The following is a 26092-nucleotide window of genomic DNA, read 5'->3' on the forward strand; positions in this document are numbered from 1 at the left end:
TTGCCGTGGTGACAATTCAATCGTTTCACAAAGACTATTCAAAATATGCCGAACTCTATTTGGAGTCTAGACCTTGCTTTACGAGACAGAAGCCTCTTATACTCTATTGTTATAAAGATGCAGCTCGTGCAAACTCATCCATACTTTAATTCCATAAACATATTATTGATATGTGTGTCTAATATATTCAAGTATGTTTGCTTTGAAATATATTTGTTTCATATTTCCACATATGCTTGCTAATATCTTACAACCCCTTACATTCCTTTTTTATACTTTTCTCTCTTAAACCCCTGAGCTAAATTTTGTTCTGCATTGCTTCACAAATTAAGCCGGTTAACTTCTGCTTATTTCTTCTTTATTCTAGATATAGTCTTCACCAGAGAAACTAATTCCCTAAGCATCATGCAGAAACCTGTGGGGGGAGGAGAATGGCTCTGAACACAGTACAGTTCATATGCAGACTGCACTAGCTCTATGCAATGGTCTGTATAGTACAGATGCCTTTGTATAGCCATGGAACTGTACTTATTGTATGTGGGCATCTGCATCATGAGACAAAAAATTATTAAATTATATATACATCATACAATATTTGAATATTGCAAATGAAAATGTTTAATATATTTTCCAACCATTATTCTGTAAAGAATGAATGAATTGAAGAAAAATATGATTTGTGCTGTGCATAATTCATTTTTTTTTTGTTTCTCATATACAGAGCTTTGCTATTTTGTCCTAGTTATCTGCCTTCCAACTTTTGTCCCTTTGAAATTGAGACAAGCGAATAAGCAGCATGAGAATGTGGTAGTATTAACGCAGTATCAAATGGGGCATGTCAGTATGCATTACTGCATTGTGATGTATCAGCTCTGGGCACATGTACATTGAACTGACACACACACTACCAACCAGACATCATGCATGTTCAGAGTGCTACGGAAATCGTTTGTTTTGTGCTTAGTCGTTGGGGCATTAACTCTGATATCCCTTTCAAACTAGGGCAGGACACTGAAGGACAGAGGTCCAAAAGTTGCACTGTTTGTCTGGATTTGGGACAAACAGGGATCGGGAGATATGAGTTTTTGTGCTAATTATTCGTCCATGGTTTCAAATAAAAATGAAAACATTTTGGTAAAGAAAAAAATGCTAGCCTGGTCTAGATTTGTTTTTACAGTCCTCTTATTAGCATTTCCCTTTTACATTTACTCGTTCTCTCTGTCTCTTTTTAGAATTTGGACGGGGAACCCGTGCGTTGTGTGAGTGGAGCTCCATAGACCATGAAGTCAGCAGGATGTTAGAACCAGTCTCGGCGCGGTAAGAAAAGCTGAGCTCATTTTGCCCTACGGCTCCTTTTTTCATTTTCTTTTGTAAGAAAAATACATCAGAAAGTGGCACAACACAGTCAGATTCTAGATAGCAAAATTAAAACTAGGATCTAGACACAAATAAATCTCTGCATCACAGGTGTTACACCAAAAGCAATAGAAGACAGCACACAGTAAAAGCTTGAGTATGCAGACACATAAGGACATATTTATCAAGAAAAACATGATAGATAAAGAGTAATCACCATAGAAACCAATACAATATTTCTCTACATTTAGCACATTTCCTCCACATTGTTGCAGCTAAACAAGTTAAGTTAAACAATTTTAAATACATTATCAATATATAATATAAGATCCAGGCTAAAGAAGCAAGAAAGCTTCTCTTTTCATAAATATGATAGAATATCACAAAACATATCACTGCTCGGATGTTTATTTACTGCATGGCATATAATAAATCTTACCCCATACTTAAGGGCTCCTCCAATCCAGTGATTTGAAGTGGTGGTGGTGCCTGGAGTCTATATGTACAGTGTTTTGCTTTGGAAACCGTGCATACCCAGAGCTTCACCGCTTTGCTGTTGGAGGTGTAATTAATATCCCTGGAAAAGGAGTTCTGGACTGGCTTGTGTCAAGTTTTTGCATATTCCTATGCACAGAATTGCATGTATTGGTTTGGAGCAGTCAGCGGATGCTCTCAACTAATGGATGGGCAGCAGAATAATCTTCTGGGTACTGCAGCTCTGCAAAACTCTGATGTCATCACTGACCACCGGGGACCCAGGTTTTGCAACAGTTTGCCCCATTACTGGGAAACAGGGCTAGGGTACTCTTGGTATCATAACCTGTACAGAAGGCTGAAATGGTTGTGATGCTTAGAGTAACACTTTGAATTTTACTGTATTTTAAAATTCAGGTATCTGGGGTTCGCGAACATGAAAGCGCTTTACAATGGGTGGATGAACAAACATGTAGTTGTAACCAGACAAGTTGGACACACAGTAACAGAGGAGTTGAGGGCCCTGCTCAATGAGCTTACATGCTAGAGGGAGTGGGGTAAAGTGACACAAAAGATAAGGAAGCCAATGTAGAGACTGACAGAAGGGTGAGGCATGGGCGGTGCAGGCGGACAGGAAGATAAGCCATGCCGCCATATTCATTATGGACTGTAACGGGCGCAAGTTGGGAGTACGCAAGACCACTGAGAAGCGGATTACAGTAGTCAAGGCGAGAAAGGACAGTGGAATGGACCAGCACCTTAGTCGCATCTTGTGTTAAGTAGGGTCAGATGCGCGCAATGTTTTTGAGATGGAAGCAGCAGGATTTGGCGATAGACTAAACATGAGGCGTGAAGGAGAGGTCGGAGTCAAACAGAACACCTGGGCAAGGAAGCCTGCATAGTGGAGCTGATGTTAGCAACGTTGACTTGGAGGGAGACAGACACAGGAGTAGCAACACATGAGGAAGGAAAGACCAGAATTTCAGTTTTGGTCAAGTTGAGTTTAAGGAAGTAGGCAGCCATCCAGTTAGAAATAGCAGAGATGCAGTCAGAGACACTAGTCAAGAGGGACGGGGAGAGATCAGGAGAGGACAGATAGATTTGCATGTCATCCGCATAGAAATTATATTGGAAGCCAAAGGAGCTAATGAGTTTACCAAGGACTGAACCTTGGGGGACACCAACAGAGAGGAGTTGGGGAGAAGAAGCAGAGCCAGAGAAAAAAATACTGAAAGAGTGCTGGGAGAGGTAGGAGGAGCACCAGTAGAGAGCAATATCTTGTAGACCAATATTTCGGAGGATGAGAAAAAGCTTTTGATGATCAACAGTGTCAAAAGCCAAGGAGACTTAGGATAGAGTAGTGACCACGAGATTTTGCAGCGAGTAGATCATTGGATACTTTGGTCAGTGCCGTTTCAACAGAGTGCTTAGAGCAGAAACCAGACTGAAGCGGGTCTAGCAGAGAATTTGTCAATCTCGCATACACAACTCTTTCAAGGATCTTGGATGCAAAAGGCAGTAACGAGATATGGCGGTAGTTGGACGGGGAGTTAGGGTCAAGGTTGGGCGCTTCTTTAGAATTGGGGTTATAGTTGCATGTTTGAAGGGCGATGAAAATATGCCAGAGGAGAGAGAGAGATTGAGAATTTTAGTGAGAGGTAGAGAAAAGAAAGTAAACAGAGTACAGATGAGATGCGAGGGAATTTGATCTAGGCTGGAGGACTGGAGCAGGGCAGAAACCTTTTCCGCTGTAGCGGGTGCAAATGAACATAGAACAGCAGAGGGAGTGAGGCTAGGGGAAGTATTGTAAGGGGAAGAAGAAAGATGAGAGATCTCTTCCCTGATCGTAGAGATCTTGTCAGTGAAATGAGTTGCAAAGTCTGAGGCGGTCAAGTTAGTAGTTGGAGGAGGAACAATAGGGCGAAGAGTGGGTTTAAGATGGTTGTGTATGAGCCAGTGCGATTGGACAATTAGGATTGGGGTGGGTGGGCGGGCATGCTGGTGAGTCAACTTGTCATTTGCAATGCCCAAAATGGAATGCAGAAAGCACCACAGAAGCATTCTCTTTATGGCTATAGTGCCCACAGCTTAAAGGTGTCTAATGATGCACTTGTGCTGTGCTGGCAGGAGACAGTTCCCTGGTACCCCGGATGTGAACAGGGAACAAAATTTGAATGGAAAGATAGAACCCCAAAATTGAGTTGTCCTGCCTAAATCAGTGCATTATCAAGGTCTGTATTATTAAATATTGGTAGTGCAATACAACATCCTTATTAAGCGGTAGTGCAATTATAACACTTTTTATAGGGCTACGTTTTTCATTTGAATAGTGATTGTGGCTATGGAAGCTGGTGCGTATAGTCAACACTCATAGTGCTCAAGTGCTTACTTGATTGTTTTGCTGAACAGTGTCCTTGGATATATTGTTTTGGCAACATGACGTTATTAAATGTATTGTGGTTCAAATGTTCTTACTGTCAATATAATATATGCAAACACTAAATAGGACACGTTCAGAACACCTTTAGTGGGTACTTTTTTCTTTTTATGTTTAGTGACCAATGCACAAACAGATTCCACCACAGAGGGTCCAGTGTTTACATGGGTTAATACTGCATTAGTGAGGCCCACTGTCTTCCTTATTGATTGATCTTCCTCATTAGTTGCTAGCAGAGGACCTAGAATCAGCAGATTTAATTAGCTCGAATTCAGCTATAACTCAACAGCACTGCCAAAATAGGATGCAAGGGCATATTTCCTCAGATGCTATGCACAGAGATAACCTGCCTGTATCCCATCTCTCTACTGTCATTCGCAGTTCTCACCTCCTCTAATACACAGAAACTAGATGGATATCTGTCGATGCAAAGAATGCAGACTTATTTTTCTCATCTTCCAATACACAATCATCAGACACACACCTCTCTGATTCGTAAAGGCACACACTTCCAACCTTCACCTAATCCCAAATATTTATCTGCATCTCCAAATACAGATATCATACATTAACAGATGTCATGTCATGACACATACCTATCCCTTTACAATACATAGACTTTAGGTAGCCATACTTAAGTTCCTCTCCTAAAATACATACATAAGGACACATATCTCTCCCTCTTAATACGTAGACATTATGACCGCTACATATAGCGGGGGGGAGGGGGGGGGGGTTAATTGTAATGACCTCCATGCTTGTCCCCTTTTTGACAGTGTCATGAAGGGGAGGCACATAGTCATTATCACATAAAGCCAGTGTGAATTGCGTTTTTACAGCTATGGTGTCAGGAACACATGTTTGTATTCCTGACACTATAGTGTTCCTTTAATCAAATTAAAGGAACATTCTGGTCATCATAACTTTGTCTAAATGAAAATGCTATGATGCAAGGAGACCCCCGGGCGCTCTCTTTCCTTTAAGGGGTGAAACCGCTTTCAAATGGTTTAACCCCAAAGGCTTCCTCCACTGCCAGATCTCCAGGTCCCTCAGTGGTATTCGGCTTCTGAAACGGAGTGTCAGAAAGTGCAGATTGACGTCAGGCATGGGTGCCGCTGATTGACTAGAGTGGTCAGCTGACTCTCCAAGCCAATCGCTAGTTCCCGATTCATAAAAATGTTTTATGTTTTATGAATGGGGAGCTACTGATTGCCTTAGAGTGCCAGCTGACCGCTCTAGCCAATCAGCGGCACCCCTACCCAACGTCCCTCTGTGTTTCCTGACACTCAGTAAATAAAAGTGAACACATTAACACTGATATTTTTTTTTACCTGGGGAGATGAGTAGGTCCAAAGATTCCCTGTAAGGCCCAGGTACCAAAGCCTTATGATGTGGTGCCCAGAATGAAGTGGAGGAATCACTTCACTTGTCCTTCCTGCTCCAATCTCATTTTCTTCTCCTTCATTTGACACAGTCTTCTTTTTCTTCTGACACAGTCTTCTCTCCTCCTTGGCTCTTTCTGCTCCTTTACCTTTCTGCTACTTTCTGCTTATTTTGCGCCCTTCTGCTCCTTTATCTTGCTGATCACTTTCTGTTCCTTGCAGACCCTTCATTCTCCGTGCAGGCCCTTACTGCTCCTTGCTGCACCCTCCTGCTCCTTGCAGACCATCCCTCCTCCTTGCTGCCCCTTTCTGCTCCTTGTTGCACCCTCCTGCTTCTTGCAGACCCTTCCTGCTCCTTGCTGCCCCTTCCTGCTTCTTGCTGCCCCTTCCTGCTTCTTGCTGCCCCTTCCTGCTTCTTGCTGCCCCTTCCTGCTCCTTGCTGCTCATTTCTGTTCCTTTTCCTAATTTACCTTTGTGCTCCTTCTTCCCCTTCCAGATCATTGTTGACCCTTTCTGCTCCTTAAATTCCCTGCATTCTCATTTATGTTCCTTCTCCTTTCTGCTCCTTCTGATTCTTTCTGTTCCTTTACCTTTGTGCTCTTTCTGTCCCTTCCTGCTGCCCCTTTGTGCTCCTTGCAGATGCTTTCTGCTCCTTCTCCTACTTTACCTTTTTGCTCCTTCTGCCCCTTCCAGCTCATTGCTGTCCCTTTTTGCTCCTTCTCATACGTTACCTTTGTGCTCCTTCTGATTCTATCTGCTCTTTTACATTTGTGCTCCTTCTGTCACTCCGACCATTTTTGCTCCTTGCAGACCCTTCCTTCTTCTTGCTGACCCTCACTGCTCCTTGATGTCCCTTCCTGTTCATTTCTGTTCCTTCTCCTTTCTACTTATACTTTACTTTTGTGCTCCTGATTCATTCTGCTCCTTCACCTTTTTTACTCATTCTGTCCCTTCCTGCTTCTTGCTGCCCTTTCTGCTCCTTTTAGACCCTTTCTGTCCCTTCCTGCTTCTTGCTGCTCTTTCTGCTCCTTTTAGACCCTTTCTGTTCCTTCTCCTACTTTACCTTTGTGCTCCTTCTGATTCTTTCTGCTCCTTTAACGTTGTGCTCCTTGCTGCGCCTTCCTGCCCCTTTCTGCTCATTGTAGCCCCTTTCTGCTCATTGTAGCCCCTTTCTGCTCATTGCAGCCCCTTTCTGCTCATTGCAGCCCCTTCCTGCTTCTTGCAGCCCCTTCCAGCTCCTTGCTGACCCTCTCTGTTTCATGTAGACCTTTTCTGTTCCTTGTAGACCCTTTCTGTTCCTTCTCCTACTTTACCTTTGTGCTCTTTCTGTTTTTTTTGCGCCTTCCTGCTCCTTGCAGCCCCTTCTTTTTTCTTGCAGACCCTTCCTGCTTTTTGCTGCCTCTTCCTACTCCTTGAGGACCCTTCCTACTCCTTACTGACCCCTCCTACTCCTTGCAGACCCTTCCTACCCTTTCCTGCTTCTTGCTGTCCATTCCTACTCCTTTCTGACCCCACCCTGTCCCTTGCAGACCCTTCCTACTCCTTGCTGACCCCTCCTGCCCCTTGCAGACCCTTCCTGCTCCTTGCTGACCCTTCCTGCTCCTTGCTGACCCCTCCTGCCCCTTGCAGACCCTTCCTGCTCCTTGCAGACCCTTCCTGCTCCTTGCTGCCCCTTCCTGCTCCTTGCTGACCCCTTCCTTCTTCTTGCTGCCCCTTCCTTCTTCTTGCTGCCCCTTCCTTCTTCTTGCTGCCCCTTCCTGCTCCTTGCTGCCCCTTCCTGTTCCTTGCTGCCCCTCCTTCTCCTTGCAAACCTTTCCTACCCCTTCCTACTTCTTGCTGCCCCTTCCCATTCCTTGCTGACCCCTCCTGCCCCTTGCAGAATAAATTTCAGCTCCTTCTTCTTTACCTACCTGTAGGCGGTCCCCCCTCCATGCCACACTTACCTGATCTGTAGGCTGCCCCCCCATCCCTCACTTACCTGATCTGTAGGCTACCCCTCCCACTTACCTGATCTGTAGGCTTCCCCCTCCCCCACCCATGCCTCACTTACCTGATCTGTAGGCTACCCCTCCCACTTACCTGATCTGTAGGCTGCCCCCACCCATGCCTCACTTACCTGATCTGTAGGCTGCCCCCCCCCCCTTGTCTCACTTACCTGATCTGTAGGCTGCCCCCCATGTCTCACTTACCTGATCAGTAGGCTGTCTCTGCATGCTGGGAGTTGCTGGCTGCACTGTGTGCTGCTTCCCTGTGGATGCAGTCAGGAGAGAGAAGCAGGGATAAGCTGTAGCTTCCTATCCCTGCCTTTCTCCATTGCAGTGTATTCTCACACTGAAACGAAAAACAGCAGCACAAGCTGAAAAATCCGGGGGGGGGGGGGGGAGGGAGGGCGAGTGACCCCCACCCCCCCCCCCCCCACCACCACCACCGGCAGACACCCATGTTTAGAGGATCCTGATCTGACTGTAGCATTACATTTCTGACCTATGGGGCATTGCAATTATCTGTGGTCAGGGGGATGACTGGCTGGGTTATTTACTAAAATAAGAATTCAAGGTGTAATTCAAATTTATGGTCAAAATGGCTGAAATGTAAAAAGCAAACAAAAACTATCCTTTCAGGTTGGCTGCTCAGGCCTTACAGTGAACCTGTCATAACAATTTTACAGTTCTCGAAGCATGTGGCTTAAAGGACCACTATAGTGCCAGGAAAACAAACCGCCGCGCGCGCATTCAGTCAGTCCATAGGAAAGCAATTCTCAATGCTTTCCTATGGACGCTGGTGTCTTCTCACTGTGAAAATCACAGTGAGAAGCGCGGAAGTGCCTCTAGCGGCTGTCAATAAGACATCCACTAGAGGCTGGATTAACCCTATTGTAAACATAGCAGTTTCTCTCAATTCATCACTCAATAAATAATTATTATTATTTTATTCTGTCTACATACTGTACCATTGGAGTCCTGTTCTTGTTTTCTTTCCTCACATGCTTCACCGAATCTCAAGTACATATCCGTGAAGACTTTTTCCATTTTATATTTCAAGAGTCCTCCCTATAAGCGTGGATTGCATCATTCTGTTTTTTTGATAAGTTATCTGGACTATTATTAATACTTTCACCATTTGTTTTGAGGCGCACCCTTTTTTCTGTTTTGTGTTATTGACTCAAGATAACCAAGATAATGCCTATTTCCCACAGGTGTCCTTATGATGGATGTGGGTACTGGCATAATTTGACAGTGGATGTTTTGGGTGGTACTGGATTGGCATTTAGGTTTGGACAAATTTTATCGATGCAATCGTTTTTTTCAATCAGATAAACAAAACTGTTCATTCATTACTTTTTTAGTATTGTTTTGTGATTTGTCCATATAATGATTCAGAGTTTAGTAAGTCAGACAATTCACTGATCAACCAAAATTTGGACAAATCGCAATTCATTTGAAACCAAACTGGAGCTTCAATCAGCCTCTATTTCCTTTATATTTTTAGAGGTATTTCCCATTAGATAAGGAATAGTCTTATGCAATATATAATATATACCTATAGCATCACACTGAGTTTACATAAAATTACGTAGAATCTTCAACAGATAAAAGTTTTCTATTCTTGCACAAGAATAACCCAGCGGAGGTGAAGATTGGACCGAAGTGGAAATAGGCAGAACTGGAGAGAAAGATATGTTTACTTTTTGATTGTCTTCCCAGGTGCCACTATGTACGTGGACATGAGACTTAAAAATCCAAAGACCATACAAGTGACAGTTCCTCTTTAAGGACATCTTACTTATTAAAGCTTTGGAATGACCTTACTACCATCGTGGTTGCAATATTTAGTTTACTTTGGTATTACATGACTGTTCCTCATATTAGTTTAAAGTATTCCATCAAATAGAGTTTGCAATTAAATGAGCCAAAGAATTAGGTGTACATAATCACAGCACACATGCTTGTACATGTGATGTGAGAAACAACTCGGTTCTGTGGTCTGCATGGTCCAGGCCTTTTTATGTAACAGCACATACAATGTTAATACTTTTAGACTGCTCATCTGTAACTTCATCTGTAACTAAACACATAAAGACCTGCACTGATTTGATTAACTATGCAGATAAATAAATCAAATGAATGTACTCTTCCCACAGTTCTTACACAATTCAGAAATCCTAATTCCTTGCTCTCTTTTTAATAATCTGCATAAATTAATTTAATGAAGTGTCTATTGCAGAAACAGGTGTAAAAGCTAACTATAAAGTTATCACAAACCCCTTTGCTTGTGCGTTGTAGTATAGATTATTCTTTACATTTTTACACCACTTTTTAGAACTGAACAATCCAATAAATCTGTAACATTTTCTCAAAAGTAATTAGCACAGGTGAGACATGGGCTTATACATAGAAAATGCTTTTTATCTAGAACAGAAAATATCACAATTGAAACTTTATACTTACATTTTTTTTTTTTTAAAGTGTCGCCAGGTAATAAGGTAGTAACTGAGGCACTGCAGCTAACCACGCTTAAAGCTTATGAGCAATGAGTACATACCTTTAACGTGTTAGTTGCAACCTTGTAAAATGAACTAAAACATATGTGACTGGAATGGATGGATTTAGTAGTGATGCAGAACAGACTGGGAACAGTGTTCATCTTTTTAAAATATATATAATACACTGAACAAAATTATAAATGCAACAGGGTTTTTTTTTTTTGCCCCCATTTTTCATGAGCTAAACTAAAAGATCTAAGACTTTTTTTTTATCATGTACACAAAAGGCCTATTTCTCTCAAATATTGTTCACAAATTTGTCTAAATCATCTCCTGTTGCCCGTGAATTGAATGTTCATTTCTCGACCATAAGCCATCTCCAAAGGCGTTTCAGAGAATTTGGCAGCACATACAAACGGCCTCACAACCGCAGACCACGTGTAACCACACAAGCCCAGGACCTCCACATCCAGCATCTTCACCTCCAAGATCAGTCACCCGAACAGCTGCTGCAACAATCGGTTTGCATAACTAAAGAATTTCTGCACGAACTGTCAGAAACCGTGTCAGGGAAGCTCATCTGCATGCTCGTCGTCCTCATTGGGGTCTCGGCCTGACTGCAGTTCGTCGTAACCGACTTGAGTGGGCAAATGCTCACATTCGATGGCATCAGGCACTTTGGAGAGGTGTTCTCTTCACAGATAAATCCCGGTTTTCACTGTACAGGGCAGATGGCAGACAGCGTGTATGGCGTTGTTTGGGTGAGTGCTTTGCTCATGTCAACATTGTGGATTGAGTGGCCCATGGTGGTGGGATTATGGTATGGGAGGTGTATGTTATGGACAATGGACACAGGTGCATTTTATTGATGGCATTTTGAATGCACAGACAAACCATGACGAGATCCTGAGGCCCATTGTTGTACCATTCATCCACACCATCACCTATTGTTGCAGCATGATAATGCATGGCCCCATGTTGCAAGGATATGTACACAATTCCTGAAAGCTGAAAACATCCCAGTTCTTGCATGGCCAGCATACTCACCGGACATGTCACCCATTGAGCATGTTTGGGATGCTCTTGGTTGGCGTATACGACAGCATGTCCCAGGTCCTGCCAATATCCAGCAACTTTGCACAGCCATTGAAGAGGAGTGGACCAACATTCCACAGGCCACAATCAACAAACTGATCAGGAGGAAGGAGATGTGTTGCACTGCGTCCAAATGGTGGTCACACCAGATACTGACTGGTTTTTGGACCCCCCGGACCCTACCAATACAGGAAAACTGCACATTTTAGAGTGGCCTTTCATTGTGACCAGTCTAAGGCACACCTGTGCAATAATCATGCTGTCTAATCAGCATCTTGATATGCCACACGTGTGAGGTGGATGGATTATCTCGGCAAGGGAGAAGTGCTCACTAACATAGATTTATGAACAATATTTGAGAGAAATAGGCCTTTTGTGTATATAGAAAAAGTCTTCGATCTTTGAGTTCAGCTCATGAAAAATGGAGGCAAAAACAAAAGTGTTGCATTTATAATTTTGTTCAGCGTATATATAATGCTAAGTTCTAAAATGTTAAATAATTTGGTGCTATTGCAAAATTGTAAAACAAGTAAAATAATTTTTGTGGAAGACAAATGTGTCAGCCTGAAAGCATCTATGCATATGAAATATGAGGAGCTAAGAAGCTCCTTAGATAAGCGATGATAATGTGTTTTAATTTGTTGTATATAAAGACCTGACAAGCCATCTGGGCCTGAGTATTGAGTTCACGGTTTGTGAGAAAAGAAATGGTAAGAAAGATAAGAGATTTCGGACTGTTGGGTTTGGACGTTTCTATAATTTATGATAAAGTCGCAAAATGAGAGGCTTTCTGACAGTTTAATGAGGTGTTAAGAGGTAGGTACTAATGTCCCAGTAGTAACAGTACAAAACCTGTGCCAAACACTCTAACCTTCTGTGCCTAATAACTGCCCATATGTCTGCATTGGCACAGGGAGTGTCAACAGTAAGTCTTATATCTCTTTATTTATCATTTCATTATGTAGATTTAATGCAATGATTTGGTGTCCTGAGTGGCTGGTATCTTAGTTCTTTAGCTGCAGTGATAGGCAGTCTGTTTTTAGTGATGACTCCTAATGTGCTGGCTGAGTCTGGTCTTCCTTTGCAAACAGCACATCTTGTATGCTGAACCTGGACTGTTTATGTTAATATCCTTTTCAGGGTGAGAGTATCATGCTGTGGAAACCAGCACATTTAACTGCTAAGCAAAAACTAAATGGTCAGTGGCAGTGGCTAACTTGTCATGGAGTGGTTATAACAGCATCTGCCTCCCCTTACCTGTACCATATATGTGCCTTTCTTGCATAATCAGCATGGCTATGATAATATTGGCTTGGTATATATAGTATTGTATATTTTGGGAAGGGCTTTAAGGGATCACTAATCACCCAGGGAAATTTAATTTGGACATTAACCGTTACTAAGAGTCCAGAAGACAGGGCATTTCTTGTAGCCCATGCTGTTAAAATGGTTAGCCCATTACCATTATTTTATTTCACCACTAGCCCATGGGGTGAAGTCAGGGATAGAGGGCATTCATCGAGACCTTACTCAATATTATTAGGGTCCTAAGGGACCCATCAAAATATATATATATATATATATAATGGGGGTACATTGACATTGTGGCAGGCTTATGCAATGTATGATCATATAATGTAACTAAATCCCCATTATTTTTTTTGCGTAGATTAGGTGTTTTTAAAAAAAACTTTTAAAAACGAATAAAATCTGTCAACATTGAAGTTGCTGTTTAGTAGATAGTAGAGTGCGCTGGATCTTGTGTATTGTTTATTATATATATATATATATATATATATATATATATAAATTTCTAATTTTTTCTTTTCTTTGCTGCAGTACTGAAATTATTAATTAGCATTTGGTGCTGGTATAGTTGCTATGGTAATTTATTATTACATGCACATTTTTTTTTTTATAAATTGCAAACCGGTAAACTCTGTCACGGCTGCTATATCAGACCTTCGTTTCGAGGAGACGTAAAAGACAGGAGTTAACCTTGGAAAGTTGACTGTATTTTTTTTTTGGCCGCAAATATCTACCGGCTGTTAATAACAACAGCTTACAGTCGATATTTAGCAACCACATTGGAAATTATCCCTCCGTTGGCAGTTGGTAACCCCCAACAAGAAAGTATATTTATCTATTTATGCAAAGTGTTTCTAAATATGCAAATACATATATGTAATTGATTAAGCAAAATAAATACACACTTTACAAAATACTCTTACCATAGTAGCATTTTTATATACATTTGCTAATCCTTATTATCATACCTATAGAAATAGCCAGTTTTACCATATGCAGTGAGAGTACATATCTATCTCAACTTGACAAAATTTTGAGAATAAAATTGTTTGTAATCACACAAAGACACAAAATACTAACAAAGTAAATGCATATAATAAATTAATATGTAAATAGAAAGGTGGGGGAGCCACAAGAAATGTGTTAAACTGTATAAATTCAGGATAGGGGACTAACAAATAGTCTATAATTTTCTCACAAAGCACAAACTTTGTGATATGAAGCCATGGTAAACAAACTATGGCTGTCCATTTATTCAGCAGTTGATTATTGTAAATTTTTGCTTTTACAGTTGACTCTGTGGATATTGTATATATAAGCCAGTGTTGCCAATGTTATTATATTTTTTTTGTGTTGTTAAGGAGCCTTTCCAGATGCCTCGAATATAAGAAGGCCTATGGGGTCAAATAAAATGGACTGATAAAAGGGATGTTTTTTTACACCTCGCCAGTGTTGAGTTACCACTGGACAAGTAACTACATGTGGAGATATGTTCTCTGTGCCCTTCATAATCTTTCGAAAAGTTTGAATACATTTTATTTATTCCAATTCCAATTCCAGTGAGTTTTATTTGCACTTGAAGTGTAACACATATGGAAACTGTGGTGGATACCTCTTAAATGTCTTTCCCTTCTGGAAAGTCTTCTATGTCCTCTTTCCATTGTTGCAAATCCGTTAGGACTTCCCAGTACTATGACACAGAAATAACAAGTCAACAGAGATGGATTATACACATCTCTAGCAGGTGTAATAATAGAATTACTTTTCAAAACTAGTAAAATCCATTGTTGTTTTTGTCTTGGGTGACAGGCAAAATCACACTGGTGGATCAGTAAAATAACATTTTGAAATAAAAAAATATTTAAAAATATGACATACAGAATTCAGCGCGCTTTTGCTTGTTAAGAACAAGAGTTTGTTTCCTATGGTGCACCAAGCTAGAGCTTTGAATAGCATGCCACCATTCTACAGGCTGCCTTATGTAATGATAAATAAATCGGAAACTTGCATAACCTACCTGCAGTAACTAGTCCAACGAATACAGTTCAAAAACACAGCTATTTACCAAAAGCATAAGCAATATTCGGTATGTGTCCTATAGATGTAATATGCATAGGCCATTGCACCAAGACATGAAAAAGGCAGGTATGCTAGTGCCTGTGCTTGATATAGCTATCTGTCTATGTGCATAAAATAAATGTCTCACAGCTGTAATCAATGTGCATTGAGTACATCAGTTATACCCTCAGACAGTAGATGTACAGACTGTCTTCTTCCCTGGGTCTTTTGATGGTTAGTAACCTGGAGGGTTATGCTGTTTGGTTTCCCTGGTAGTGGTCACTTCCTGTGTGAGGTCCACCTGCATAACTTTTCCGGAGATGCTTTTAAATTAATTGCATCCAGGAAATTGTGGCATTGGCATTTACATATCGTGTGAGTGGAGAGGTATGTAGGCTACATAAATTGTGGTAGTAGCATTTTATCATTGCTAGAATTAGAAATATGGTAACATGAAAATGGGTGATCATTTTCACAGTGTGCACTGCTATGTGATGGAAGAAAAAATACCTAACTGGTATTTAATCCCCTACATTCATAGATAACCATTAGTTTAACTTGGTTCATCTTTGCAGCTTCCAAGCAGGAATGAGTGGGATGTTTTTACTAAATGCAGATTAGTCTATAGCAAGCTGACACTGTTCATATGGATTGGTTACCATGTGATTAACTTCATTTCTTTGTATTTTATTTTTGTGTTTGACCTTTTGTTATTCTTTCAAGGAAAAATATATATTTTCCTGTATCTGCCTTGTTACGTAGTTACATTTACTGTGGCGTGATTTTTTTTTTTCTCAATAGGTTTATTAAAATACTAAACATATTTGAATGTTCTTCTGTTTTAATGGCTTTCGTTTCCATTAACCTTTATCAAATGTACATTTTACATGTTCTTTTTTGACTGTTGTATATTATGCTTTATTTATCATAACCATGTCCCTCCACAATGAAAAATGAAATACCGTATATACTCGAGTATAAGCCGACCCGAATATAAGCCGAGGCCCCTAATTGACTTATTGACTCGTGTATAAGACTAGGGTGGGAAATGCAGCAGCTACTGGTAAATTTCTAAATAAAATTAGATCCTAAAAAAATTAATTGAATATTTATTTACAGTGTGTGTATATAATGAATGCAGTGTGCAGTGTGCGTATGTGTGCAGTGTGCGTATGTGTGCAGTGTGCGTATGTGTGCAGTGTGCGTATGTGTGCAGTGTGCGTATGTGTGCAGTGTGTGTGTGCGTATGTGTGCAGTGTGTGTGTGCGTGTGAGTGCAGTGTGTGTGTGCGTGTGAGTGCAGTGTGTGTGTGCGTGTGAGTGCAGTGTGTGTGTGCGTGAGTGCAGTGTGTGTGTGTATGAGTGCAGTGTGCGTATGTGTGCAGTGTGCGTGTGAGTGCAGTGTGTGTGTGCGTATGAGTGCAGTGTGTGTGCGTATGAGTGCAGTGTGTGTGCGTATGAGTGCAGTGTGTGTGCGTATGAGTGCAGTGTGGGTGTATGAATGAAGTGTCAGTGTATGTGATGCAGTGTGTGTATGTGTTGGTGGGGGGTGGGCATTTTAAATATTATTTTTATTAATTATTATTTAAATCATTTTTTTTGTTCTATTAATATTTATTTTTAAATTATTATTTTAATATTTTTTTTATTATTATTTTATTAATATTTATTTTTTCGTCCCCCCTCCCTGCTTGATACATGGCAGTGAGGGGGCTCTCCTTCCCTGGGGGTCCAGTGGCATTGGTAGTTCAGTGGGGGGAAGAGAGGGCCAGCAGCGAGCACTTACCTCTCCTGCAGCTCCTGTCAGCTCCTGTCAGCTCCCTTCTCCTCCGCGCCGGTCCGTGCAGCTCCTCTGTCAGCTCACACTAAGTCTCGCGAGAGCCGCACTATGACCCCGTGGCTCTCGCGAGACTTACACTGGGAGCTGACCGAGGTGCTGAAAGGACCGCCGCGGAGGAGAAGGGAGCTGACAGGAGCTGCAGGAGAGGTAAGCGCTCGCTGCCAGCCCCCAGTCTGTATTATGGCAATGTAAATTGCCATAATACAGACACTGACTCGAGTATAAGCCGAGTTGGGGTTTTTCAGCACAAAAAATGTGCTGAAAAACTCTGCTTATACTCGAGTATATACGGTAATTATAAAACCCAAAACTACAATATCCGTCAAACTGTAATTTACCTGTCTTGATTTTCTAGTTAATTGTTTTACATTCAAAGCATTTTGTACTAATAATAGAGCCTTGGCCAATCTCTAATTTGTGAGTCCTATCTCTACTACTTATCAAAGCCACCAACCACTTAGTCACTTTTTTATTGTAGCTATCCTTTTTTCCCTTACTGTTACACATATCTTCAGAGAACCTATAGTGTATAATATGAGGATATTGATGAATTTTCATACCATTGGTTATTTAATTCTACCCAAAGTGCAACTTTTTTAAGTTAGCTAGATTGTATCCCCAATGTTTCCCTTTTGTGTATCTTACACCCCCCTTGTGTGTCTTTTACTTCCCACAGCCCCTATGTGTGTGTCTCTCACCTATCCCCAGCCCTTGTTTGTGTCTCTATTCCCCTTTCTGAACCACTCTGTGTGTCTTTCAACCAGAACCTTTGTGTGTCTCTTACTTCCCCACAGCTCCTTTGTGTTTCTCTTTCCCCATCCACAGCACTTCTGTTTGTCCTTCTTCCTCTCATGACTTTTGTGACTATTTTCCCATCCCCTTTTATGTGTGTCTTTCACCCCTTCCCCAGCCCCTATGTGTGTCTTTTCCCCTTTCTGTAGGCTCTTTGTGTTTCTCTTTCCATAGCCTCTTTTGAATATCTCCTCCCCCCCCCCCCCCCCCCACACACTTTGTCTCTTTTTGCCATTAATGTAAAAGTACACACGTGGCAAAAAAAAAAAAAATACATATCAAATAGAACGCTCAGCTTACACATTTGGTCTATCTAGCTGACTTTTTCAATTCTCGTGCAATGCTGAATATCCAGTTATTGGGGGTGGTCTATGTAAATAGAGATCAACAGGTGCAATACCTCCCTAAACAATTGAAATACCAATGTACATTACACATAATATAAATCAGATGATTTTAACTAAAATACTTGGCTAAAACTGTTAATATCAATTTAAATACTAGGTGTTGCAGAATAAAAAAAATCTACATGTGTAAGAACCCCCAATACATTATGGACATATCCATTCCATCTTTTACTTGATATTATTTATTTTTAATTTTGTTATTATTATTATTATTATTATTATTATTATTATTATTATTTTCATTTCCATCATTTACAAATAAGCACATACAAACTGCTTTACATTTTCAATAATGTAAAATCATGAACATTATTAACATTAATATATGTATATGCATCATAAAAACAAGAGTAATAAAATAACGTGTATATTTCTGTACAAATTATTAGTCATTATAATTAGCTATACCCAGTTTTTTCCACTTGGCTATGTATGTACCCCCATAATGTATGGGAGACATTTACTAGATCTAATTCTATCCGAGTACATGTCAAGATAATTACTACCTAAAAACTACTAACCAAAAAGTCCTACTGACTGCTTAGAGGGTGTCTAGGTGGAGGTGCTTATAAAAGCAGACTAAACCACCAACTTACCATATTAAAATGACCTAAAAGACATGGTAATCCAAGTCTTCATTATGAACCAAGGGTATAATGCATCCAATCTGAAGATACATTTTTATCTCCTTTGCAAGTAGTATGTTAACTTTGTCAGAGGCACTTTACAAATCTCCCTGTATACTATCAATCACCATAACTTGCATCATGGCAATTTTTTAAATGTCTAGATAGGATATTTAATCTACTATTTATTACTAAACTATAATGTTCCCTGAAGCGAGACTTAAGGGTTCTCGTTGTCTGCCCCAAATACTGGATCCCACATGTGCAATTCAATAGGTATTTCACAGGTGCACTTTCACAGGTTTATCTAAATCATACTGGAAATGTAGCTCTATTAATTAAAGACGTGAAATTATGAGTCCTATGTTTGATATGATGACAGGTGATACACCTATATTTGTCACACCTATAGTTCCCCAGACTATCACTATGTATTAGGTCCTGAGTGGCTAAAGGAAAGGGTTGCACATTTATGTTCGAATTACTATTGCAGCAGGGGCGCAATTTAGTGGGTGCAATCATATTCTTAAGGTTCATGGCTCTTGTGAAAGTAATCCTAGGGGCATTGGGCAGCTAATATCTCAGCCATGAATTCTCAAGAATTTAGCAAATATGTTCATAGTGTAATTTGAATCTTGTCACAAACACAGGTCCATTGTTCTTAATCATATCATGGCCACTAATCCTGGTGACATGAGTATGCTTGATTGTGTTTTTATAACCATAATGCTAAAGTTTATGTCTAATGGCTAAATAAGTGGTGACATTTATATGTTCTAGAACTTGGGACCTATCATTCCCTCTTTGTGTTTCTAGGGTCATATCCCTAGCCTTGCGATAGGCCTAAAGCAAGGTAACAGGAGAATACATTTTTTCCAGAAATTGATCAACCAACTTACTGGCTTCATTATCAAAGTAGCGTATAATTTCTCCAGATCCTTATAAATTTTCCAAAAGGACCCATTGTGGATGATGGCCAGTAGAAGCCAATAAGTACCCGTTAACATCCACTGTTTAGTAGAAAGATTTCGTAAGAATCGCTTCATGTACTTTTTAATGATCGATTAAAACACTAATGTGTTTTCGCAATACTAGATATAAATAAAATACCTAAGTTATTATAATTTCTCCAAAAAATAAAAAATCTTGTCTTATTTTCTTCCCCCCTTCCTTCCCTTATCCCATCCCTCTGTGGTCTCTTTCTCCTTCCCTCCTGCTTGCCTCTATTTTGTACCATGGTCGAGTGGATGGTGGTAGAGGATCTTCTGTATTTTAGTTGAGTAACAGCTGGCTGGTAAAAAGTAGCGAAAAGGTTTTTAATGAGCCCTTTTGCAACTTTCTTGTTCACTTCAAAGACCAGAAATATCTGGTACAGATATGATAGGTCTTACTGTACCTAAATGCAAGCAGTGTTTTATTTAATCACCTGAAAAATACATTTTCAAACTCAATGCCAAGCCTCAAGACCGCTCGTTTTCTGTATTGGTCAAAACAGGAATTTTGCTCATAATAAAGTTGTGTGTCAATCAAGACCAAAATGTAGCTGTCCTATTGGAAATGTCAGGGTGGGTCTCGTGGCACACACTTTGTAAAGACTTATTTTTACATTTATTGATTCCCTATAACTATTTGTATAGTTAATTTTTCTCTAGACCTCTAGCCTCTTTAAATTTGGGTGACCACATTTGTGTTTGTGAAGGCCCAGTAAATATTCTGTTTATGGAGATCCGAGATTATATATACTGTTTTGTATTTTTATTTACTATACTTTTAATCCTACACGTGACCTTTCTTTTAGGATATTTAGTTTAATATAGAGTGAGGGTTGCACTACACATTTGTGAAAGAAGAAAATTTCTAAAAATAAACAGTATCACACTGATGCACCACATATTTAACCCCTTAAGGACACATGACATGTCTGACACGTCATAATTCAATTTTATTCCAGAAGTTTGGTCCTTAAGGGGTTAAATACCGTAGTGTTTCACAGTTCCATAAAAAGATCAAATACAGTGTATTTAATCTTATCTTTTCAGCATCCATGTATTAAATTTTTTATTTTTTTTTCATGTTCGTCATTCAGGGAGAGGATTTTGTTTAACGATTTCAGTTAACTTGAATTTTGCTAGGTTTTTGCGTCCCTTGTAAAGCTTGAATGACTCCTGTATCCCTTTTGACTCATATAATATATATGCCTTCTTCTTTTTAATTTCACTGTTTACTCTAGAGTTTTGCTGTTCACTTTAAAATCTCTTCCCTGCTGGTGAATACTGCTGAGGATATTTATTATTTATTCAACATCGCTTTATAGCTACCCATTTCATGTGTTTTATACAGTAATTGCATGCACTCACAGAAACGTATACACATGGGTGTGAATAGCTGTGCTTAATATATACAGTTTTTGTTTTGTAGACATATTCTTAACTAATTTGTTACTCAGGGATTTATTGTACTTTATGTTAAGTAGTGCAGAACCATAACTAAGGTTTTTTACAACGGTCTGTAAGCTATAATATATAAAAAAAATATTTTGTAAAATTATCACTCCTGAATTATCCTAATGCATCTTTTTGTGGTGGCTGTTGGTCAGAGCCCCTCATCTCACTTAAATGTCAGTAAAATACAGAGTAATGCCCTTCTGTGCCAGACACTAACCAGCAAATATTGCCTGCTGAGCTATGATCAACGTAATTTTGTGCTGGTACTTTAATAGGTTAGATATATTGTATGCTTTTACTTTTGGAAGAGTTTTAAAAAGTACAACTCGCCGAGCAGAAGCATAAAGAGTCATGGGCATGGGGTAATAGGGCAAAATAAGGACATCTCTGGATTCGGACGACATTTACAAACAAACATGTCCTTTGATTTATTATGTCTCCCAAACCTGTTGATTACATTATATTCCTTAGTATGCTGTTCATTGTTAAATATCTGTCTAATCTATCACAGTAAGTCAGATCGTTGTATATTAGATAGGCTGTTGGAATAAATGCCAAGGAAAAATAAAAGCCATCCTTTGCTCAAGCTGCTTTTTCCTAGCAGAGAACTATTTTACATTGTTTTGAATGTTGCTTTGTGGATCGAGTGAATTTTGACTGCACACTTATAGATTGAGAGAATGAATGTTCTGCTGTCTTTATATTATCTGTTGAGTATTTGATTTTCCTATCAAAGTTGGAGTTATGTATAAAAAGTATCTACTCTAAAAAGTCATAGAAACATGGGAAAGGGACTGAGTCATCAATGCACTGTCTGCTGGTTCCCTTGATTTTCATAGTGATTGCCCAATTTCTAGTACTTTAGACTAGTTTTCAGAACAAAGAACATTTTATACCTAACCTCTTTGTGATGATCCACGATGAATTGGAAGGTAGATAAATAAGAAACATACACTAAGTGAAAGAAAATGAACAGATTTATTTTAACACTAAAATAAGTCTGCAGCAATTTATTTTAATTCGCAATCTCTTGATTTATTAAATTTTTTATAGATTTTTTATGTTCAGAAGCATATTGTACACATGGGCAGGTTAATTAGTTAGGATTACTTTAGTTATCATAAGGTCACTTTGCATTCCCTCATCTCTCTGTTCTTCTTTAGAGATGTCCCGAATAGTTCGCTGGCGAATAGTTCCTGGCGAACATAGCTTGTTCGCGTTCGCCACTGACGGCGAACATATGCGATGTTCGGTCCGCCCCTATTCGTCATCATTGAGTAAACTTTGACCCTGTACCTCACAGTCAGCAGACACATTCCAGCCAATCAGCAGCAGACCCTCCCTCCCAGACCCTCCCACCTCCTGGACAGCATCCATTTTAGATTCATTCGGAAGCTGCATTCTTAGTGAGAGGAGGGACAGTGTAGCTGCTGCTGATTTAATAGGGAAATCGATAGCTAGGCTAGTGTATTCAGTGTCCACTACAGTCCTGAAGGACTCATCTGATCTCTGCTGTAAGGACAGCACCCCAACAAGCCCTTTTTTTCCTGTGTAATCTAATTGCAGTTGCCTGCCTGCCAGCGTGTGTGTCAGGCTCACAGCGTATACTGTGCCCACTTGCCCAGTGCCACCACTCATATCTGGTGTCACAATAGCTTGCATTTAAAAAAAAAAAACAAAAAAACTTTTTTGACTGTAATATAAGAGCAGTCAGTTTCCTTCACACGTGTGCGTTTCAGGGCCTGCCAGGGCACAGTGTCACACCAGTGCAACTCATATCTGGTGTAACAGTAGTGTACATTAAAAAAAAATTTTTTTTGACTGTAATAGATTGAATAGCAGTTAGTTGTCTGCAAGCGTGTGTGTCAGGCCTACATCATCTACTCTGCCAACTTCTGCCAGTGCACAGTGCCACTCATATCTGTTGTCACAGTAGCTTGTACACATAGTACCACTAATCGAAAAAAAAAATGACAGGCAGAGGCAGGCCACCCCGCAGGGGCCGTCGTGGTCGTGGTGCTGTGATTCCCTTTGGCCCTAGAATAATGCCCAGTGTTCAAAGGCCACGTACCCTGAACTCAAAAAGTTCTGAGGACATAGTTGACTGGCTAACACAGGACACCCAATCTTCTACAGCTTCCGCTCGGAACCTTGACGCACCATCCTCCTCCAGCTTAGCTTCGGGCACCTCTCAAGTTACCACTCGCCCGCCTTCCGCCACCACCAACACTAGCACCACAGCCGCTTCACTTGATCTGTCAGAGGAGTTATTTACACATCAGTTGGAAGAAAAGAGTGATGCGCAACCATTATTGCCAGAGGATGTAGATAACAGGGATATGTCTCAGTCAGGCAGCATTACACACATGGACGTACGGTGTGATGATGATGATGTTGTACCCGCTGCTGCTTCCTTTGCTTTGTCAGATACACGTGAAGCGGTTGATGATGACGATGCGTCCGTGGATGTCACGTGGGTGCCCGCTAGAAGAGAAGAAGAACAGGGGAAAAGTTCAGATGGGGAGACAGAGAGGAGGAGGAGACGAGTTGGAAGCAGGGGGAGGTCGTCGCAAGGAGCTAGTGGCACAGACAGCATGCATCGGCACCTGGGGTCAGCCAGACAGCACGCCAATCAATGCATGCTGTTGCCACCACCAGAATGCCGTCATTGCAGAGCTCAGCAGTGTGGCATTTTTTTGTGTGTCTGCCTCTGACAACAGCGATGCCATTTGCAACCTGTGCCAAAAGATACTGAGTCGTGGGAAGTCCAACACCCACCTAGGTACAACTGCTTTGCGAAGGCACATGATCGCACATCAAAAACGCCTATGGGATCAACACATGAGTACAAGCGGCACACAAACTCAAAGCCGCCATCCTCCTCCTGGTCCAGCATCTTCAGCCACGACAACCACTGCTGTCCTCCTTGCCCCCTCTCAACTATCCGCCACTACGTCTCTCGCCTTGAGTAGTTCCTGCTCATCTGCCCACAGTCAGGTGTCTGTCAAGGAGCGTAAGAAGCCAATGTCACAAAGTCACCCCCCTGCCCGGCATCTGACAGCTGGCTTGTCTGAACTCTTAGCCCGCCAGCTTTTACCATACAAGCTGGTGGAGTCTGAGGCGTTCAAAAAATTTGTGGCTATTGGGATACCGCAGTGGAAGGTACCCGGCCGAAATTTCTTTGCACAAAATGCAATCCCCAACCTGTACTCGATTGTGCAAAAGGAAGTAATGGCATGTCTGGCACAAAGTGTTGGGGCAAGGGTCCATCCTACCACTGATACCTGGTCTGCAAAGCATGGTCAGGGCAGGTATATCACCTACACTGCGCATTGAGTAAACCTGCTGACGGCTGCCAAGCATGGAATGCGTGGCTCTGCAGAGGAGTTGGTGACACCGCCACGACTTGCAGGCAGGCCTGCTGCCACCTCCTCTACTCCTCCTACTCCATCCTCTTCCATAACCTCCTCAGCTGAGTCCTCTTCTGCTGCTGTGTCTTGCTCCACATCAACGGCACCCCCCCAGCTCCCCAGGTACTATTCCACATCCCGGATACGGCAGTGTCACGCCGTCTTGGGGTTGACTTGCCTGAAAGCAGAGAGTCACACCGGACCAGCACAGGTGGATCAGTGGCTGACTCCGCACCAACTGGAGATCGGCAAAGTGGTTTGTGACAATGGAAGAAATTTGTTGGCGGCATTGAATTTGGGCAAGTTGACACATGTGCCCTGCATGGCACATGTGTGTAATCTGATCGTACAATGCTTTGTGCATAAGTACCCAGGCTTATAGGACGTCCCGAAGCAGGCCAGGAAGGTGTGTGGCCATTTCAGGCGTTCCTACACGGCCATGGCGCACTTTTCAGATATCCAGCGGAGAAACATGCCAGTGAGGCGCTTGATTTGCGACAGCCCTACACGTTGGAATTCAACACTCCTAATGTTCGACCGCCTGCTCCAACAAGAAAAAGCCGTTAACAACTATTTGTATGACCGGGGTGCTAGGACAGCCTCTGCGGAGCTGGGAATTTTTTTGCCACGTTACTGGACGCTCATGCGCAATGCCTGTAGGCTTATGCATCCTCTTGAGGAGGTGACAAACCTAGTCAGTCGCACCGAAGGCACCATCAGCGACATCATACTATTTGTTTACTTCCTGGAGCGTGCCCTGCGAAGAGTGCTGGATCAGGCCGTAGATGAGCGTGAAGAGGAAGAGTTGTGGTCACCATCACCACCAGAAACAGCCTTATCAGCATCGCTTGTTGGACCTGCAGCAACGCTGGAAGAGGATTGTGAGGAAGAGGAGTCAGAGGAGGAATGTGGCTTTGAGGAGGAGGAGGAAGACCAACCACAACAGGCATCCCAGGGTGCTCGTTGTCACCTATCTGGTACACGTGGTGTTGTACGTGGCTGGGGGGGAAGAACATACCTTCAGTGAGATCACTGAGGAGGAGGAACGGGACATGATTAGCTCGCCATCCAACCTTGTGCAAATGGGGTCTTTCATGCTGTCGTGCCTGTTGAGGGACCCTCGTATAAAAAAGGCTGAAGGAGAATGACCTGTACTGGGTGTCCACGCTACTAGACCCCCGGTATTAGCAGAAAGTGCCTGAAATGTTACCGAATTACCGCAAGTCGGAAAGGATGCAGCAGTTCCAAAATAAATTAAAAAGTATGCTTTACACAGCGTATAAGGGTGATGTCACAGCACAACGGGGAAGAGGTAAAAGTAATCCTCCTCCTCCCACGACCACGCCGGCAAGGACAGGACGCTTTACAGACGTGTTGTTGATGGAGGACATGCAGAGCTTTTTAAGTCCTACGAATCGCCACAGCCCTTCGGGATCCACCCTCAGAGAACGACTCGACTGACAGGTAGCAGACTACCTCGCCTTAACTGCAGATATCGACACTCTGAGGAGCGATGAACCCCTTGACTACTGGGTGTGCAGGCTTGACCTGTGGCCTGAGCTATCCCAATTTGCGATAGAACTTCTGCCCTGCCCCGCTTCAAGTGTCCTGTCAGAAAGGACCTTCAGTGCAGCAGGAGGTATTGTCACTGAGAAGAGAAGTTGCCTAGGTCAAAAAAGTCTAGATTACCTCACCTTTATTAAGATGAATGAGGGATGGATCCCGAAGGGACTGACAGTGGGCGATACATTCGACTAAAAAAGGCCTGATGAGGGGGACGTAACAGGGATTAAACTGATAAGAATAGTACTACTTAACACACCTTATTATAACGCAGAGAGAGGCAACACAGAGAGAGGAGTCTGAAGAAGAGGAGTCAGAGAAGGAAGGTGGCTTTGAGGAGGTGGAAGACCAAACACAGCAGGTGTCCCAGGGGGCTTGTTGTCACCTTTCGTGGACCGTTGGTGTTGTACATGGCTGG

At 41.6% G+C, this 26092-nt stretch overlaps 1 protein-coding gene across 5 annotated transcripts in view; it reads left to right on the forward strand.

Annotated features, from left to right (window-relative positions):
* The window catches only part of DLGAP3 (DLG associated protein 3), a 452253-nt gene that overhangs the window by 191379 nt on the left and 234782 nt on the right, over positions 1–26092 (forward strand). For all 5 annotated transcript variants that reach the window (XM_063454879.1, XM_063454869.1, XM_063454887.1 and 2 more), the window contains exon 2: positions 1233–1317. The gene's annotated coding sequence lies outside the window, so the exon portion shown is untranslated. The remainder of the gene's footprint in view (positions 1–1232; positions 1318–26092) is intronic.

Source organism: Pelobates fuscus, chromosome 1 (assembly GCF_036172605.1).
Source record: "Pelobates fuscus isolate aPelFus1 chromosome 1, aPelFus1.pri, whole genome shotgun sequence".
NCBI classification, from domain to species: Eukaryota; Metazoa; Chordata; class Amphibia; order Anura; family Pelobatidae; genus Pelobates; species Pelobates fuscus.